Here is a 19,035-nt window from a genome sequence, read left to right on the forward strand (position 1 = left end):
GGATGCTGGGCTGTGATGTACATCATGCTGTTCAATAGCCCCAGTAACTTGGAGCTAGGAACCTGTTCTGCTTTTTCAGAAAAGGGAATTGAGATTTAGAACCCTGGAGTTAGGGAGACTGTAGAAGGCAGTGTGGCTGAGTGTGGCAGTAGGAATTTATATCCCGGCTCAGCAGCCTCTTACTCAGAGGTCTTTGCATGTGAGTGGATTCTTTTTAAAAAATATTTATTTATTCATTTTTGGCTGTGTCAGGTCTTAGTTGTCATATGTGGGATCTTGCCTTGTGGCATGTGGGCTTCTCTCTAGTTGTGACATGGGGGCTCATCAGTTGCCCCACATGTGGGATCTTATTTCCCAACCAGGAATCAAACACATGTCCCCAGGGATCAAACCCAGCGAGGGCTCAAATCCAGTGTTGGAAGGCAGGTTCTTAATCACTGGACTGCCAGAGAAGTCCCTGGATTCTTAAAGTGTGTACTTTCAGTCTCTGAAATCATGTTAATTACGCTACCCACTTCAAGAGGACTTTCCTTCCAGGACAGATGGGGCTCAGGGTTTTTCCTTTGCCTATGGGCCCTGTCTAATGTGGAGGGGCACTCTACAGCAAGGCCAGAGGTGTCCCTGAGCGTCCCCTTGACTAGAGGCTAAGCATACGCTCTGGGATCTGGTCCAGTCTTCAGGCAGCAATGTGGAGCGCCCCGGTCAGGTACCTCCTCCTGGGGATTTACTTCTACCTGTGAGGGGCTTGGGTCCTGGCTCAACCCCCAGCAAAGTCCAAACAAGCCACTTCCTCCCTTTAACTTATGTCACACCTGAATCTGAGAACAGGACTGGCCTCTCTGTAAATCCCTGCCCTCCTTCATCCCTGATCTCTGCCCCTGACAGGTCTTTCTTTTACTTGAAGGATAATTGCTTTATGATATTGTGTTGGTTTCTACCATACATCGAATGAATCAGCCGTAGGTACACATACATCCCCTCCCTCTTGAACCTCCTTCCCACTTCCCACCTCATCCCACCCCTCTAAGTTGACAATCAGGTCTTAATCACTCATTGTCAATGAACTTTTTTTTGCTTGAGTATTTTATTCCCAACTTTATTGAGATATAATTGACATCTAACATTGTGTAAGTTTAAGGTGTACAATGTGATGACCTGATACACGTATATATTGTAAAATATTACCATGATAAAGTTAATATATCTATCACTTCACATAGTTTTTTTTTTTAGTGAGAACATTCACGATTTACTGTTAGCAATGTTAAGGTACATAGTATAGTATTATTAACTATAGCCACCATACTGTACATTAGATCACCAGAAATTTTTCATCTTATAAACTGGAAATTTGTACCGTTGACCACCATCACCCATTCCTCCACCCCCAACCCATGGCGACCATCAGTCTATTTGCTCTGCAGCATGCGGAATCTTCCTGGACCAGGGATCGAACCCATGTCACCTACACTGGCAGACAGACTTCTAATCACTGGACCAACAGGAAAGTCCCTTTTGCCCATTTTTAAATCATAGTGCTTTTTTTTTTTTTTTTTTGGCTAATGAGTTGTGTAAGTCCTTTATATATTTGGGGTATTAAGCCATTATCAGATATAAGACTTGCAAATATTTTCTTCCATTTGGTGGGCTGCCTTTTCATTTTATTGATGCTTTGCTTTGCTCTGCAGGAGCTTTTAGTGTGATGCACCCCCTCATTTATTTCTGCTTTTGGTGTCACATCCCAAAATTCATCGCCAGTACTGGTGTCAAGGAGCTTACCACTGATGTTTTCTTCTAGAACGTTTAAGGTTTTGGGTCTTACATTCAAGTCTTTAATCCATATTTAATTGGGAGGGATATTGTGTTAGACAGTGGTCAAGCTATCCCAGCACAATTTATTGAAGAGACCAGATGGCTACTTTTCAAGGGTGCCTTGTGAAATCTATGCCATTTCTTTACCCCCATGACCTTTATAGTTTTTAACTCAATGCAGTTTTTTAAGTAAAGAAATTTTATGCTGCTCATTCTGAATAATTCTATATTGTTTCTAAGGGGTATTTTAATTTACTCTGTGCCTGGCATTTCATGCAAAGATGAGCTTGATAAAGGACAGAAATGGTATGGACCTAACAGAAGCAGAAGATATTAAGAAGAGATGGCAAGAATGCACAGAAGAACTGTACAAAAAAGATCTTCACGACCCAGATAATCACGATGGTGTGATCATTGACCTAGAGCCAGACATCCTAGAATGTGAAGTCAAGTGGGCCTTAGAAAGCATCACTATGAACAAAGCTAGTGGAGGTGATGGAATTTCAGTTGAGCTATTCCAAATCCTGAAAGATGATGCAGTGAAAGTGCTGCACTCAATATGCCAGCAAATTTGGAAAACTCAGCAGTGGCCACAGGACTGGAAAAGGTCAGTTTTCATTCCAATCCCAAAGAAAGACAATGCCAAAGAATGTTCAAACTACCGAACAATTGCACACATCTCACACGCTAGCAAAGTAATGCTCAAAATTCTCCAAGCCAGGCTTTAACAGTACATGAACCGTGAACTTACAGATGTTCAAGCTGGATTTAGAAAAGGCAGAGGAACCAGAGATCAAATTGCCAACATCCGCTGGATCATAGAAAAAGGCAAGAGAGTTCCAGAAAACATCTATTTTTGCTTTATTGACTATGCCAAAGCCTTTGACTGTGTGGATCACAATCAACTGTGGAAAATTCTGAAAGAGATGGGAATACCAGACCACCTGATCTGCCTCTTGAGAAATTTGTATGCAGGTCAGGAAGCAACAGTTAGAACTGGACATGGAACAACAGACTGGTTCCAAATAGGAAAAGGAGTACATCAAGGCTGTATATTGTCACTCTGTTTATTTAACTTCTATGCAGAGTACATCATGAGAAACGCTGGACTGGAAGAAACACAAGCTGGAATCAAGATTGCCAGGAGAAATATCAATAACCTCAGATATGCAGATGACACCACCCTTATGGCAGAAAGTGAAGAGAAACTCAAAAGCCTCTTGATGAAAGTGAAAGTGGAGAGTGAAAAAGTGGGCTTAAAGCTCAACATTCAGAAAATGAAGATCATGGCATCTAGTCCCACCACTTCATGGGAAATAGATGGAGAAACAGTGGAAACAGTGTCAGACTTTATTTTGGGGGGCTCCAAAATCACTGCAGATGGTGACTGCAGCCATGAAATTAAAAGACGCTTACTCCTTGGAAGGAAAGTTATGACCAACCTAGATAGCATATTCAAAAGCAGAGACATTACTTTGCCAACAAAGGTCTGTCTAGTCAAGGCTATGGTTTTTCCTGTGGTCATGTATGGATATGAGAGTTGGACTGTGAAGAAGGCTGAGCGCCGAAGAATTGATGCTTTTGAAGTGTGGTGTTGGAGAAGACTCTTGAGAGTCCCTTGGACTGCAAGGAGATCCAACCAGTCCATTCTGAAAGAGATCAGCCCTGGGATTTCTTTGGAAGAAGTGATGCTAAAGCTGAAACTCCAGTACTTTGGCCACCTCATGCGAAGAGTTGACTCATTGGAAAAGACTCTGATGCTGGGAGGGATTGGGGGCAGGAGGAGAAGGGGACGACAGAGGATGAGATGGCTGGATGGCATCACCAACTCCATGGACGTGAGTTTGAGTGAACTACAGGAGTTGGTGATGGACAGGGAGGCCTAGCGTGCTGCAATTCATGGGGTCACAAAGAGTCGGACACGAATGAGCAACTGATCTGATCTGATCTGGCACGTGGTAGGCATTTAACAAAAGCTTAACGTTCATTCGGTCAAGGATGATTTATTGAATGCCTCCTATGGGCTGGGCATTGCAGTGACAGATTTCAGTATCCTGACCTCACAGAGACTACAGGCTAGTTTTTAGATTTTGTTTTTAAGGTAACTTCTATAATATTACCAAACAAGTACACATTTACTGCTTTTAAAGCCTTTAAAATGCTATTTGCTTATAGTTCCTTATCCTGTTTGTAATCTTTCTGGTCCTTTTATATATGGTACTCACACTCTTTCTGAGGGTATGAATAATGAGATTAAGTTTCCTGCCTCTCCTGAGTCCACACCCTCGGGCCTCTGAGATGGGCAGTGTAGTGGGGTCCATCAGAGAGCCAGCTGGGTGGTTCATGATGATTGATGCTCTGACGTACACTGCGGGAACCCATCTGTACATATGTGCTCTTTCCTCTTTTCTTATAGCTCAGTCTTTGGGCACCAGTGGTCAAAGCCATGGGCCATATGAACAAAAGCACTTGAGCAAGCATGCAAAGAGTTTCTGGGTTGATGGGCAGCGTTTTTGAGCAAATATACTAAGGTATAAGAGGCATAAGATGAGGGGTGTAAAATTAAATCTTCCCATCGTATTTTTCTTCATTTGTCAGCATTCTCTTTAGCTCCTTGAGGTTCAAACAGGTGAGTTATAAAGGAGAACTGGAGAGCTTGGGCTGTGTGTCTCTTTCTGTCTTGACTCTGCCCGTATTGGGCTGTGTTGAGAACTTGAGAGGACAACAGAACTATAGAAAACATAAAAGCTGCAAAGTTATGCTAATGGGTCGTTATGAAACATCCAGAGTTCCTAGGTGATTTTCTGATCTGGAACCCCTAAACCCAGAGACTGATTGTAATCAGTTGAATAGTGTCCTCGCAAAATTCATGTATACCTGGAACCTCAGATGGGACCTTGTTTGGAAATAGGATCCGTGCAGATGCATTTAAGGTAAGAGTCGAGATGAGAGCCTGCTGGATTAAGATGGCTTATCCAATTGAAGTGTCCTTACAAGGCATGGAAAAGGCCACGTAGACATGCACACAGAAAGTCTTGTGGGCAGACAGGCAGAGAAGAGAGTTTTGCTGCCACAGATCAAAGAATGCCTGGGGTCATTGGAAACTGGAAGAAGCAAGGAAGTATTTCCCCATGAAAATAACAAGACAGGCTAAAGTTATGCAGTGCTCACTCTGGGCCAGGCGTGACTCTACATGTTTACACATGCAAACCCACTTAACCCCTGTTACAACTGTATGAGCTGGGTGCACTTGCCATTCCTGTTTACAGGAGACCAAACTGAGGTGCATGGAGTGGAACTCTTGTCAGGAGTTACATGGCATGTAAGAGGAGAGTCAGGATGAAACCCCTGTCTCTGGAGCCCTTGCTCCCCATCACTTCTCCAAACAAAAATAACTTTTCAGGTGGTGCTTGCTCATGGAAGGAACTCTAGAAAGTCAAGGGCCTTCAGATTTGGGGCACTGACATTAGGATTACACTGTGGATATGAAACTGCTGGGAATAGGGCATTGCGGAAGCAAGCCCATCAAGGGGGCCTGTGAACAGGCTGCCAACAAGTTTAGCTCTGCCCCAGTGCCTCCCAACGCCACAGCAGGGGCTGGGAAGGAAGTAAGGGTCAAGGACTGACTGCAGGGGGGGCCTTGATGCCTGGTCGGGGGAGGCAGGCATGCAGACTCTGAAATACCAGCATGCAGTGAGTTCAAGGACAGAGAGATGCCTGGTGCACAGCAACAGCACAAAGAGGGGACCCTGACCCAACCAGCACAGAGAGAGGCGGGAGGCAGAGGAGACTTCCTAGAGGAGGGGAGCTTTGCCTCTTTTGGAGATCCTTTCAGGACAAAGTCAAAGTCAAAGTGTCACTTGTGTCCAACTCTTTGCGACCCCATGGGATGCTGGAGTGGGTAGCCATTCCCTTCTGTAGGGGATCTTCCTGACCCAGGGATTGAATCCGGGTCTCCCGCATTGCAGGCAGATTACTTACCGCCTGAACCACCAGGGGAGCCCCCTTTCAGGACAAGGAGAAGTTAACTGGTGAGAACATTCCAGGACAGAGGCAGCAAAGACCCAGGATGGTTGGGGAAAACAAACAAATCAAGCAACTAAACCAAACCAAAACAAGAAGTTTATTATTACAAGGAGGCTCAAAGAGGGACATGTTGAGACTGGCGAGGGAGGCAGGCAGGACTTGAAAGGCATGGCCGCTGGGCCAAGGAGCTTGGAGTCTGTCCCGTAGATGAAGAGCCACTGAAGTTTTGTAAACAGAGAGAGGGTGTGGTGGCCGCGTTTCAGATGGGTCACTGGCGACTGCACCACCAGAGGCTGTCAGACCAGCAAGGAAGTCTTTGGCCAAAAGAGATTCTAGATTCCTGTAAAGCGCTCCTCAAAACCTGCTCTAAGAGCTGGGGGTGAACCTGCTTCTGACAGTCCCCTCCTGGGCTGTCCACAGTTTAAGAAGTCTGCAGCAGAGGAGCCTGGAGCTGTTTGAGGTCTTCCTGTTCACACTCTGAGAAGTGGCGTCCCAGGAAATGCTGTTCTTGTGCCAGAGAAGACAGGGCAGTGTTCTCAGGGATAGATTTAAAATCTGAAGGAGTACAGAACAAACTGGGCTTCCCTGGTGGCTCAGACAGTGAAGAATCTGCCTGCAATGCGGGACACCCAGGTTTGATCCCTGGGTCGGGAAGATCCCCTGGAGAAAGGAATGGCAACCCACTCTAGTATTCTTGCCTGGTGAATCCCATGGACAGAAGAGCCTGGCGCACTACAGTCCATACGGTCGCAAAGAGTCAGACACGACTGAAGCAACTGAGCACACACACACAGCACAAACTAGATAATTAGCAATGGTTCTTGTTCTCAAGCAGCCAACGGATATTAATTGAAGGCACTGATAACTTTTATTTGACTCTAAGCTGCTCTGTAATCCTTGCACAATATGTTGCAAAGTTTGACTAGTTATTCCTGATCCAGACTTTAGAGTAATTTGTGGGCTCTATTTCCTTTCTCTCAGCTCCTCTCTCCATGTGTAATGGTTGCTCCTAACAACTCCTGTGTTCTGGTCTGGTAGCCAGGTGTATGGGAAGCAATGAACTAGGGATTGACTTTTGAAGAAATAAGGGTGCAAGAGCAAACATCAAACATCTACATCTAGCTTTATTATTAATGATGACTACTGGACAGACCCCAGTTCAATTCCTGGGTAGGGAAGATCTGCTGGAGAAGGGAAAGGCTACCCACTCCAGTATTCTGGCCTGGAGAATTCCATGGACTATGTAAGTCCATGGAGTCACAAAGAGTTGGACACGACTGAGCTACTTTCACTTTCAGCAGACAAAAGGATGGCATGGCACTGTATATCATTGTTGTTGTTCAGTCGCTCAGTCGTGTCCCACTCTTTGCAACCCCACAGACCGCAGCATGCCAGCCTTCCCTGTCTTTCATATCATCATATCTTGCAGTAAATTCAATGTACTTAAATTGTTGGGGGGGGAGAATAGAAAGTTGCAGGCCTCAAAATGATGGGCATGGGAGGTAAAGAAAGAAGATAAAGAAGACCCACGGCTGCCTCAGGGTTTGGGTTGGAGAGGCTCAATGGACACTGGGGCCTCCATCTGGGGAGACAGCAGGTAGGGGATGGAAGAAGCCCAAGACGAGTTTGGATGGGCTGAGTTGGATGTGATGGAGAGAAAGTCAGTTGGAGGATTCAATTCAGGCTGGAGAGGAAGGATGAGACCATGAATGGGAATACAACGGGAGGCCAACATCACAGGAGAGGATTCGGTCACCTGGCAAAGGCACAGAGGGTGTGATGTGGGCTCATGTTGTGGAAACTTGGTAAAAGCCTCTGAAGTGCAGTTAAGATAACTAGAAGACTTCCTCTGAATGAATGAAATCAATTTTACTGAAGTGAGTGTCCAAGAAAGGATATAGAACCCTAAGGTCTCTGGTTGGTGGAAGGGCAGCCAATCAGCCCAGGCTCCTCCTTCTGCCCCTCCCCAAGTTCTGTCCAGAGGAGGAAGTGACTTATCCATCCTGTACCTACAGCCATGGAGCTGTGAGACAGAGGATGAGCTTCAGGCTTCTGCACAGCCAGGACGAGGTACCACTCAAGACCATCCAGTGTCTGCCACTTTGACTTGATGCTCACCACACAAACTCCTGACTAGTAATTGAATTTCTGGGAAGACTGGCAAAGGAGTCATGTCCTGGAGACCCAGCCAGCAATACCCTGTCATGGAGAATTGCCCTCCCCACTGGTAGTTCAATAAATCAGAGGCTGGCCAGTACATCAGCCTCCTGTAAGCCTAGATCACATGTGCTTTGTGAGCCTGACCAATTCTAGGTACCCAGGTTAGACCATGGAGACCACAGGAGACGATTGTCATAACACTGTGTGAAGCCCAGTGGGCCACAAGCGCCCACTTTGGCAACTGTCTCTAAGGGCAGCATAGCTTTGGGGGAAAGATAGATAGTTTTCATGAGAGGGATGAAGAACAAATGACCTTTTGTAGAGAAATGGGATATAGAGTGAAAAGTGAAAATGAAGTCACTCAGGTGCATTGATCCTTTGCGACCCCATGGACTGTAGCCTACCAGGCTCCCTGTCCATGGGATTTCCCAGGCAAGAATACTGGAGTGGGTAGCCATTTCCTTCTCTTCCTGACCCAGGGATCGAACCCAGGTCTCCCGCATTACAGGCAGATGCTTTACCATCTGAGCCACTAGGGAAGCCTCCTGAAGTGTAAGCGTGTTATTAAATTATTACAGATAGTGTAGATGCAACCATGATTTTAACAGCAGCACAGACCTTGAACATGAGAATTCAAAAACCACCCAAAGCATTGCCCAAAAACTACAATGGAAAGGAGTCTATCACCTCTCAAAAGTGATGTGCACATTATTGAGGAAAGCTTAATCTGGGTTGTAGAAGAGTCTAAATAACCATTGCTGCTTAATACTGATGGTGATGAAGATGAAAACACACCTACCCCGTAAGGGTTTTCTCAGCACCAAGCACTATCTAAGTGGTACTAACTCAGTCTTTACAGTGACCCTGAGATAGGTACTATTATCCTCATTTGACGTTTGAAGGACAGGCACTGTGAGGGTGAGAAACTCTCTTAGGGACACATAGCCCGTGTCCCTCCCTTGTGGCGTCCTCCGACTGCCTCTCATCTCTTCAGAGACTCTTCATAGCCCCCTTCTCTATGATCCCAGGCTCGGCTCCCATCACACCTTCAGCATATGTAGAAGGGCTGGTCATTTCCCCTTTATCCCTCAACTCTCCTCCGTGAGACCCCAAGTGCCTCCATTCCAGAAGTGTGGGGCTCAAATGTGCTTTTGCCCAGCCCTGCCTTTGGGTTCTCATGGGAAGTTCTGAGCGTGGGACAGGTGTTAGCCAACAAGAGGGAGCTGTTCCCCTAAAGCTCTGTACATTACAAGAACACAAGCAGTACTACCTGAGGATCCCTTCAAAGTCAAGCATCTTTTGTCAAGATCAAGTACCATGGAGCTTGAACATCTTAATGTTACTGACCCACGTTCTTGGACTCTTTGATCAGTAAAAATTGATAAGGGGCCAGGCGTGGAATTCAGGCAAAACTTCACTGGGACATCCGCTGCTGCACAAGGAAGTGAAAACCAGTAACAGGTGCCCCCGCTAGCTCCCCAAGGTGATGCAAGATGGTCCCTAAAATGGGGTGAGGATGGGAGGCACTTCAGAAGTAGAAGTTGCAGTTTGGGCCTTTTTGTATCTTCTTGTTCATAATTTGCCCCCAACCGCGCATGCACACAGTCACTTTTGGGCCCTTATAGTTTCTTTTATTTTGTTACTGGAGGAGACATTTGTCCAGATGTGAGCACTGCAGCAAAGGGTCCCAAGTCCCAGCCTGTCTCATGAAGGGCCCCATTCCTGACCCTTTTCTGCCTCCAATCTTGCCAGTTCATCAGTATCTTATATCTTTAAATAGCATTAGCCACCACCTGTCACCCATTCCTACTGTGAAAACATTCACCCACTCGTGACCTTCGACTTAGGCCCAGGCAACGCTTCTCAGCCGTGACTGCTTGTTGGAATCATCTGGGGAGCTTGCAATACCGAAGCCTGGGTCCCGCCTTCAGGGATTCTGATTTCATTGGTGTGGGGATACATCCTGGGCATCAGGCTCTTAAAACTTGCCAGGTGTGAGGGATATGGGAAGGTAATAAAAACCATTATGGTCAGAGCCCTTCCTAGCTCTTTCGGATTCTGAAGTTTGGAGTTTGGCTCCACCTTGCTCTGTGTGAGACAGCGTCTAATCTCAGAGAGATGGCTCCCTGGGAAGCTGGCTGCATTTAGAACTTCATCCAAGCTGCTTTCTGGGATAAAATGAAGTCTGTGAAGCATCGCCTGGGATTTTATTCCAAGTTTTACATTCGTTTGCAGAATGAAGATTTGTTTCGCACGCTGCTGGGGACCCACTGAGGTGAGTGCAGCTCAAAAGCTGAGCAGAGGCGTTGGGCAGGAATAAAAATTGTTCACATGTATAAGTAGGTACCATCAGGTGCTACTTGGAGTAACTTTGCCATATCAATCACTTCATTCTCACACCAGTTCTAAGAAAGAGATTTTACTGAGCTCACTTTACTGATAAGGAAACTGAAATACAGAGAAGTTGTCTCATCCAAGATTACCCAGCTGGTAAACCCCAAGATTTGAAATTTGGCTGTTTGGGCGTTGCAGGAAAGTCTAAGACAAAAAGACAGTTGTGGAGCATGGCCGAAATGGATACATGAGATGTTCCTGGGGTCACTGTACATTTTAAAAGGTTTCTTGCAGTAGCTCCTGGTTTCAATATGAGCCGCGATGGACATGAACCAGTGATGGCTGTTTCGTGGCTCTTGGTGGGATCCAGTGACTGATAGGCTTGGGGGGAGCTCAGGGTATGATTAGTCTCAAGCTAAGTCATACAGACAGAAAACATGTTGATTCAAGAAGAATTGAGATGTGTGGATTCCAGAACAAGATCTAGCATTACGGGACTTGAGGCTTGGGGCCAGCACGATCATTTTTATTTCAGGGTCAAGGGGCAGAGCAAGCTCTTCCTGAAACTATCCAGTGCCACAGCCCTCAGAGATGGATGCCTGAGCTGACAGATCATACTTAAAGGCATTTAAATTCTGTTCCTGTTTACAGCTGATGGTCATCTTTATTGGTTAGAGGTAATAAGAATGTCTTTGCCTTTCTGGGCAAAGGTAGCAATTCTATGCCAGACATACCTTGGTTATTTTGTTTTTTTTTTTTTACGTTTCTTATTGTAAAAGTGATATCCACTCATAGAAAACTTAGAAAATGCAGGAAAGCTAAGAGAAAAGTAAAAATCTTCACCCTAAGTCTAAAGGTAATCACTGTCGTATGTGCTAAGGTGCTTCCGTTGTGCCTTTGCAGCCCTACGTACTACAGCCTGCCAGGCTCTGACCATGGGATTCTCCAGACAAGAATACGGGCGTGGGTTGCTGTTTCCTACTCCAGGGGATCTTCCCAACCCAGGGATCGAACCCGCAGTCTCTTACATCTCCTGTGTTGGCGGGTGAGTTCTTTACCGCTTGCGTCACCTGGGAAGTCCGAGCCACTGTTACTGTTTCGGTTTATACCTCTCAACACCTATTTAGTACACTTTTAGTTGTGTCTTTCTAGTGGGTTTTTTTTTTTTTTTTTTTTTTTTTTTGAGCTTATAAACTCCCTCTCACCACTAAAATGAGGTCTTCTAACAAGCGCTGTTTTCAGCAAACAGCCTGGCAGGTTCTCTGGAGTGATATTAAACGACTGTTTTTGTTTTGTTTTTTAATGACAAGAGATCAAACCTAGGCCCCGCTATGCTAATCAGCAGCAGGCTTTAACTCATCAAAGGGCAGAGGCTCCGGGCCAGAAGGAACCAGCTTTGACAGGTGGTGGCATCTCCACCTGGAAAATTCCTGTATAAGGTCATCCCGCCAACACTGGCATGCCTCTCAGAGTGGCCTCGCCTGGGTCCCTCAGACTCTTGACATCTCTGGACCTCTGCTCAGCACAGCCTGATGAGTAACCATAAAAATGAGCTAAAAAAGGTGTTCATACAAAAACCATAAACCTAAGTAGTATTTGTAAAGGGCTCTTTTAAGAGGTGCTTGGTATCAAGTTCTGCTGGCAGACCAGGTCTTGGCAAACACAGTACGTGTTCAGAGGAACGCAGCACATGTCCCTCCCTTGTGTACACCTAACACCGTACAGTATTTTGGAGCACTTTGAACGTTTCCACATTCTATCTTCACAACCATCCAGAAAGGCAGATAGATAAAATTTCCATGTGTTATTGATGGAAAACATGGAGGCTCAGAGGGCTTGTGACTTGTCTAAGGTCAGAGGACTAGTAAGTTACAGCATCATAAATTCTCAAAAGTGGGAGAAAATCAGAAAAGTTTATTTAAACCAGGCATAACCAATAGGACTAGACTTGAATGAGTCTGATCCAGTAATGACCACCTGGGACATTGTTAACAAGGGTGGATTAGTGGGAAATTGGTAATGGCTGACATTTCTTAAGCAGTTTTATTGAGATATAATTGACATATAACAAATGATATACTTAAAATGTGTAATAAGTTTGACATATGCATATATTCATGAGACCATCACCCCAGTCAAGATAGCAAACATATTCATCACCATCAAAAGTTTCTTTGTGCCTTTTTTCTTCCCTCCTGCCTCTCCCTGCACCCCCAATTCCCAAGCAACCTCTAATGTGCTGTTACTAAAAATTTATTTTGTTTTTTCACAGGTTCTGTGTAAATTGAATCATATAGTGTTTCCGGCCTGGGTTCTTTCCTTCAGGGTAGTTATCTGGAGATTCACCAAGGTTCTTGTGGGTGTTAGTTGATAGCTTTTCTTTTCATTGTTGAGTGGTATTCCAGTGTACAGATATACCACAGTTTATCCATTGGCTTGTTGTGGTTACTTGGGTTGTGTCTACTTTTTGACTTAAGAGCTTAATATGTTTTTTGAGTACTTTGGGCTAAACCCCCTTCTAAGTGGAGCTGGTAGTAAAGGATCTGCCTGCAATGTAGGTGACATAAACAGAAGCAGGTTCGATCTTTGGGTTGGGAAGATCCCCTGGAGGAGGGCATGGCAACCCACTCCAGTAATCTTGCCTGGAAAATCCCACGGACAGAGGAGGCTGGGGGCTACAGCCCATGGGGTCACAAAGAGTCGGACACGACTGAGTGACTGAGTACGCATGCACGAGGCAGGCACTCCCCCTCCATGTTGATGAGTAACTGAAGCACCGTGTGGCCGAGTAAACTGCCCACGGTCACGCAGCTGTTAAAAGAAAGAACTAGGATTCAAACCTAGACAGCATGATTCTAGAGACCACATTCTACACTGCCCCACTTAACTGTTACCAAAACTTAGCCACTTCTGTCATAGGTGGCGTGGGGAGATGGCAGTTACATCTTGTATTTGCAGTACCCAGGCTCCATCATTTGCCGTCTGAACGATCCTACCCCTTGCTGAAGTCCCCTTGCAACATCCATTTCAGGTGTTTATTCATTGAATGGAAAACATTTCTAGGTATGAATTTGTTTAGCACTAGAAATTTCTGTTCCAGCGATAAAGTATCCTAACACAGTTGGCCTTACTGTTTTTAAAGAATACTTTTGGCTTTTGAAAGTCAATAGAAATGGGTGACATAAGATTGCCACTGAACAAAAACCTTTGTATTGAAAGTTTAAAAAGAGAACTCTTTCCCAGCAGTATGTCTGGAGATGACCCAAGGTGTGCTTTTCTGAGGTCACAGGGAATGCCTTTTGGGAAAATCTTGCTTTCTCCTTTTGGTTCCTCTTCCTCGCTTGTGAGGATACTGTGGATACCATGTAAATTGCAGTGATGCCCCACAGTTCAGGAATAGAGCAGGATGCTCCCTGTCACTTGAAACTCTTATTTAAGGGTTCGTATAAAGATCTGGGGACATCCCAGGCGGTCCGTGGTTAAGACTCCAGGCTTCCAATACAGGGCACTCGGGTCTGATCCTGGTTGGAGAACTAAAATCCCACATGCCATGTAACACAGGCAGGAAAAAAAAAAAGAGAGAAGTTTAATAAAAATATTTTCAAAATAAAAACTGAGACAGGTTAAAATTTTTTTTAAGAAAAAAATGTGTTTGTTTAACAGAAACGACAGCCACAACTTCAAGGCTGGCAATGAAGACAGAACATTACCAGCCAAGCCAGGACACTCTGTCAACAATAACATGCCTGAGTATGCCCCACCTGCTGAGCCCGTTGTACTGTTCAGCTGTCAGACTTTGATATTGTGAACTTGAGGACAACCAGATTCTTTGCTTCTCTAGTCAGGGAGTTGTAGGAGCAAGGTGGAGCTGGTGGTTCCAGCAGTGAGCCGGGCCAGCAAGATGGACTGATACTCAGCTAAGAGAAGAGAATGTTTACTGGAGATCTACCATGTGTCTTCCTGGTGGCTCAGAGGGTAAAGAATAGGCCTGCAATGCAAGGAGACCTGGGTTCAGTCCCTGGATTGGGAAGATCCCCTGGAGGAGGGCTCCTGCCTGTAGAATCCCATGGACAGAGGAGCCTGGTGGGCTATGGTCACTGGGTCACAAAGAGACACGATTGAGGGACTGACACTTCCATGGAAGTGTCAGCCCTGTGCCTGGGCTGTGGGTGCTGCAGTGACTGTACAGAAGGGGCTTCTGCACTCACACTGGCTCATGGGGAAGCCAGACATTCAGCAAGAAAAAACACAACAGTCTCCAAGCACAATCTGTGCCATGCAGGGACAAGCAGAGAGCATGGCACATGCATGGGGCTGGAGTGGGAGTGTGTCAACCCTGAGTCAGGGGCAGAGGTAAGGCTTCTCTGGACAAGGCACAGTTAACTGAGACCTTAAGTATGTCAGGATTAGTCTGATGAAGAGATGAAAGTGAGAAGTGATTAAGGTAGAGAAATGGGAAAGGGTGAGGAAGCCCTTAGCTCTCTTAGAAAAATAGGACTAAGGCCACTGAATTGGAATGGAGGAGGAAGAGGTAAGATGGGGTTGGGTGAGGCCCACTGTACTGATGAGGAAAATGGGACTCTGGGAAGCTCACTGATATGCCTATGCTGTTGTAGCTGGAACTCTCAGTCATCACACATCTTCATACAGCATTTGACCCCCTTTATTCCTATAAGGCCTTTAAAATGTGCCCATTTTATAGATTAAGAAACTGAGGTTCAGAAAAGGTTTTCTCAAGGTGACATAGCCAGAAGTATCAGAGTCAAGACTTCTGAAGTTGAAGTCTTGCTGAAGTTCTGTCTCCAAAGCTCTCACTGCCTTGGCAGTGGCTCTCAAACTTGCGTGAGTCTGAGAAAACGCTGAGAAGCTTTAAAAAAAAAAAAAAAAATACAAAACTCTGACCTCACCCCCAGATTATCTGAGTGAGGCCTTGGGAAAGTCACTGATCTTGAATCACTTCAGCTTCCTGATCTGCAAAATAAGGGAGCAGATCCTCACTTTCTATTGTGAGAGGTCAATAGATGAGGCCTGATCCCGAAAAATAAGTGGCATTTCAAGGGTGACATTTGGTGACGTGGAGGTTATCATCAGTCAGATACAGGGAGAGATTGCCTCTCTGTAGGGTGAGATGGGGGTGAGGTCTACAGAACTGCTGCTTGTCTTCATAAACTTTATAGACTTAGTTGACTCTTTAACCTATATGCAACTCTATAAACTTTTAAAAATTTAAAAAAGGGGCTTTCCTGGTGGCTCAGTGGTAAAGAACCTGCCTGCCAATATAGGAGACACGAGTTCGATCCCTGATCTGAAAGGGTCCCACATGCCTCGGACCAATGAAGCCCCCGTGGGCCACAGCTGTTAACCCTGAGCTCTAGAGTCCGGAGCCATGACGGCTGGAACCGGAGCGCCCTAGAGACCGTGCTCTGCAACGAGAGAGTAGCCCCACGCACCGCGACTAGAGAAAAGCCTGCACAGCAACGAAGACCCAGCACAGTCAAAGATAAATGGAATTATTTTTTAATTGTTTTAAAAATAAAGAGGGGCGGGGAGGTTGGACCAGATAAACTTGAAGACCCAATCCTCCTCTATCGTTCTGTGCTTTGTCAGAATTTCAGATTAAAATTCAAGTGCAAGAGAGGCATTACTTGTGTGGATACTGAGGGACTGGTTAGCCACTAAGAGCAAGGTGGCAAAGAGGACAGGGGAGAAGGTAGGAAAAATATTTATTGAGCCCAGATGACTGCGCTGAGCACATTTCTGTCTTCATCTCACTGAGCAACTCAGGGAAATGGGTTATTATTATTGTCTTAAGTTTAGAGATCAGGGGAGTTAAGTAACTTACCAAAGAGACACAGCTGATGAGGCTCAGAGCCTGGATTTCCGGATTTGGTTGTGAAAGCCTGTGGTTGGTTGTATTTTTTTTTTTTTAATATAAATTTATTTATTTTAATTGGAGGCTAATTACTTTACAATATTGTATTGGTTTTGCCATACATTGAGTTGATGTTTGATTAAAGCTAAGGGCACCACTTAAACCTCCCCATCAGCTCTCCCAACCCCCTCCCCCGTTCTGCAGGGATGACCCACCCCCTTACCCTCACCACACAGTGTGGCTTCCTAGTGATCTGATTTGATGTGAGGAGAGAACTTAGAATACCTAGAGGAATAAAGTGTTAGAATTCTTTAGGGACAATAATAGAAACTCACTGGAGATGTAAATAAAGGGTGGAAATTCATTTAAAGATATAAGGCTTCTGGAAGAGCCCATGAGCAGAATACAGTTGAATCTTGGGAAGGGATGGGTCTTGGAACTAGAATGCTTCTGAAACTGTTTCTTTTCTTTCTGCACCTCTGCTAGTCAGTTTCCCTCTTTAAAATCATCTGGCAGAATAAAAGCACCTTACAGCTCTCCTTTTCCCCCTCCCTAGCGTTCATGTTACCTGTAACATGTTTCCAGCCCTAGGAAGAGAGCTTCAGTCCAGGCAAAGAGAATTTGAGTGGGCCACCGTGGTCCAGAGGATGAGATGGTTAGATAGCATCACCGACTCAATGAACATGAACTTGTGCAAACTCTGGGAGATAGTGGAGGACAGGGAAGCCTGGTGTGCTGCAGTTCATGGGGTCGCAAAGAGTCGGACATGACTTAATGACTGAACAGCGATGAACATCCATGGTCCAATCAGGCATACCCAGAGAGCATGACCAAAGTATACGAATATGCCTTCTAGAATGTGTGTGTGTGTGTGTCTAGGTGTAGATAAATTCCATGAGAAAAAGAGAAGAGTCAGTTTGCTCACAGGCATTAATAAGTCTGACCTATTGGAACATAACACCTTAGAGTTCATGACATGTTAGAATAGACTTCCCTTATATTCCTACTTTGCAGAAGAAAAAAAAAGTGATGATAAAATATCATTGAATAAGCAAAAAAGAAAATAAGTTATGTCTACAGCTGCCTCTTAAAGCATGTATTGGACCAAATTTTTCTAGTTGCACATGTCAGAAATCAAACTCAACAAAAAGGAAATTTTATGCTCATGTAAAGAGGGAAGTACAGATGTTAGATCTAACGTCAGGCATATCAGGATCCAGGAGCTCAAAAGATATCCTGGACTCTGCCTTTCTCTCTCCAGTTCTACCATCCTCTCCACGTTGGCTTCATATGTATCTTCCACAAATGACTGCGTCCGTGAAGCTGTGTGAAATGACTGCAAGCAGCCCCAGCATGAAGCTCACCATCCTGGAATTGTGCTCCTCAAAGAGAGGAGTGGGAGGGGGTACCCCCTAGAAAGCATCTTGGAAATTTGTGGGGATGGTTGGGGTTGTCATGGTGATGGTGGGGAGCTACTGTTTGAATTTCATGCTAGACATCCTATGGAGCATAGGGCACTCCTATACAAAGAAGAGTTCTTATGTTCTATGCCAGTTTCTAATGTCCCACTGGACATTCATGTAGGTAGAACGCCTATTTATAATGAACTGAGCCTAGACTTAACCCCATTTTATATATAAAGCCATTTGCACACTCATCTTTAATTGAGATATACATAACATAATGACATAACTTTAGTGTCAGGCATACAGTATAATGTTTCAATACCTATATACATTGTGAAACGATCACCACAATGTCTAGTTAAGTTCTATCACCACACCAAGTTATATATTTTTTCCTTGTAATGAGAACTTTTAAGATCTATGCTCTTAGCCACTTTCAAGTATACAATATAGTATTAATAACTGTAGTCACCATTGTATTACATTCCTATGATTTATTTTATAACTGGAAGATTTTATCTTTTGATCTCTTTCACCCATTTTGTCCACTGTCCAACCCCTACCTCTGACAACCACCACCTGTTCTGTATCTATGCACTTGCTGTGCTGTGCTTAGTTGCTCAGTCGGGTCCTACTCCTTGCAACCCCATGGACTATAGCCCGCCAACCTCCTCTGTCCATGGGAACTCTCCAGGCAAAAACACTGCAATGGGTTGCCATTCCCTTCTCCAGAGGAGCTTCCCAATCCAGGGATCAAACAGGTTTCCCTCATTGCAGGTGGATTCTTTACCATCTGAGCCACCAGGCAAGCCCATCTATGTGCTTAGTGTTGTTTTTTTTTTTTTCTTTAAATTTCATAAATAAGTGAAAGCATATGGTATTTGTTTCTCTGACTTATCTCATTGAGGGCACACTGCCTTCAAGGTCCATCCATGTTGCCACAATGACAAGATACCCTTCCTTTTTTAAGGCTGAATATTATTGGTCTTGTTGGGAAGATCCCCTGGAGAAGGGAAAGACTACCCACTCCAGTATTCTGGCCTGGAGAATTCCATGGACTGTACAGTCCATGAGGTCATGAAGAGTCGGGCACAACTGAGTGACTTTCACTTTCACATTATTGCTCTCTGTGTACCACATCTTTTTATCTGCACATCCACCGAAGGACACTTCAATATTTTGGCTATTGTAAATAATGCTGCAGTGAGTATGGGGGTGCATATCTTTTCAAGTTAGTTTTTTGTTTCCTTTGGATAAATGCCCAGAAGTAGAATTGCCACATTTATAAGGTAGCTCTGTTTTTAATTTTTGAGGAACTTCATACTATTTTCCATAGTGGCTTAACAAGTTTACAACCCCACCAACAGTTCATAATGCTTCTCTTCTCCACATCATCATGGACACTATCGTCTCTCCAATAATAAG

General features: G+C 44.8%; 1 long non-coding RNA gene across 1 annotated transcript; it reads left to right on the top strand.

The window, feature by feature from the left end:
• Positions 1-11,316: 11,316 nt before the first annotated feature.
• LOC123329433 lies at positions 11,317-18,297 on the top strand. The gene is made up of 2 exons (XR_006544848.2): positions 11,317-11,377; positions 17,466-18,297. It is a non-coding gene; the product is annotated as an uncharacterized LOC123329433 (long non-coding RNA).
• Positions 18,298-19,035: the final 738 nt, after the last annotated feature.

Source organism: Bubalus bubalis, chromosome 15 (assembly GCF_019923935.1).
Source record: "Bubalus bubalis isolate 160015118507 breed Murrah chromosome 15, NDDB_SH_1, whole genome shotgun sequence".
NCBI classification, from domain to species: domain Eukaryota; kingdom Metazoa; phylum Chordata; class Mammalia; order Artiodactyla; family Bovidae; genus Bubalus; species Bubalus bubalis.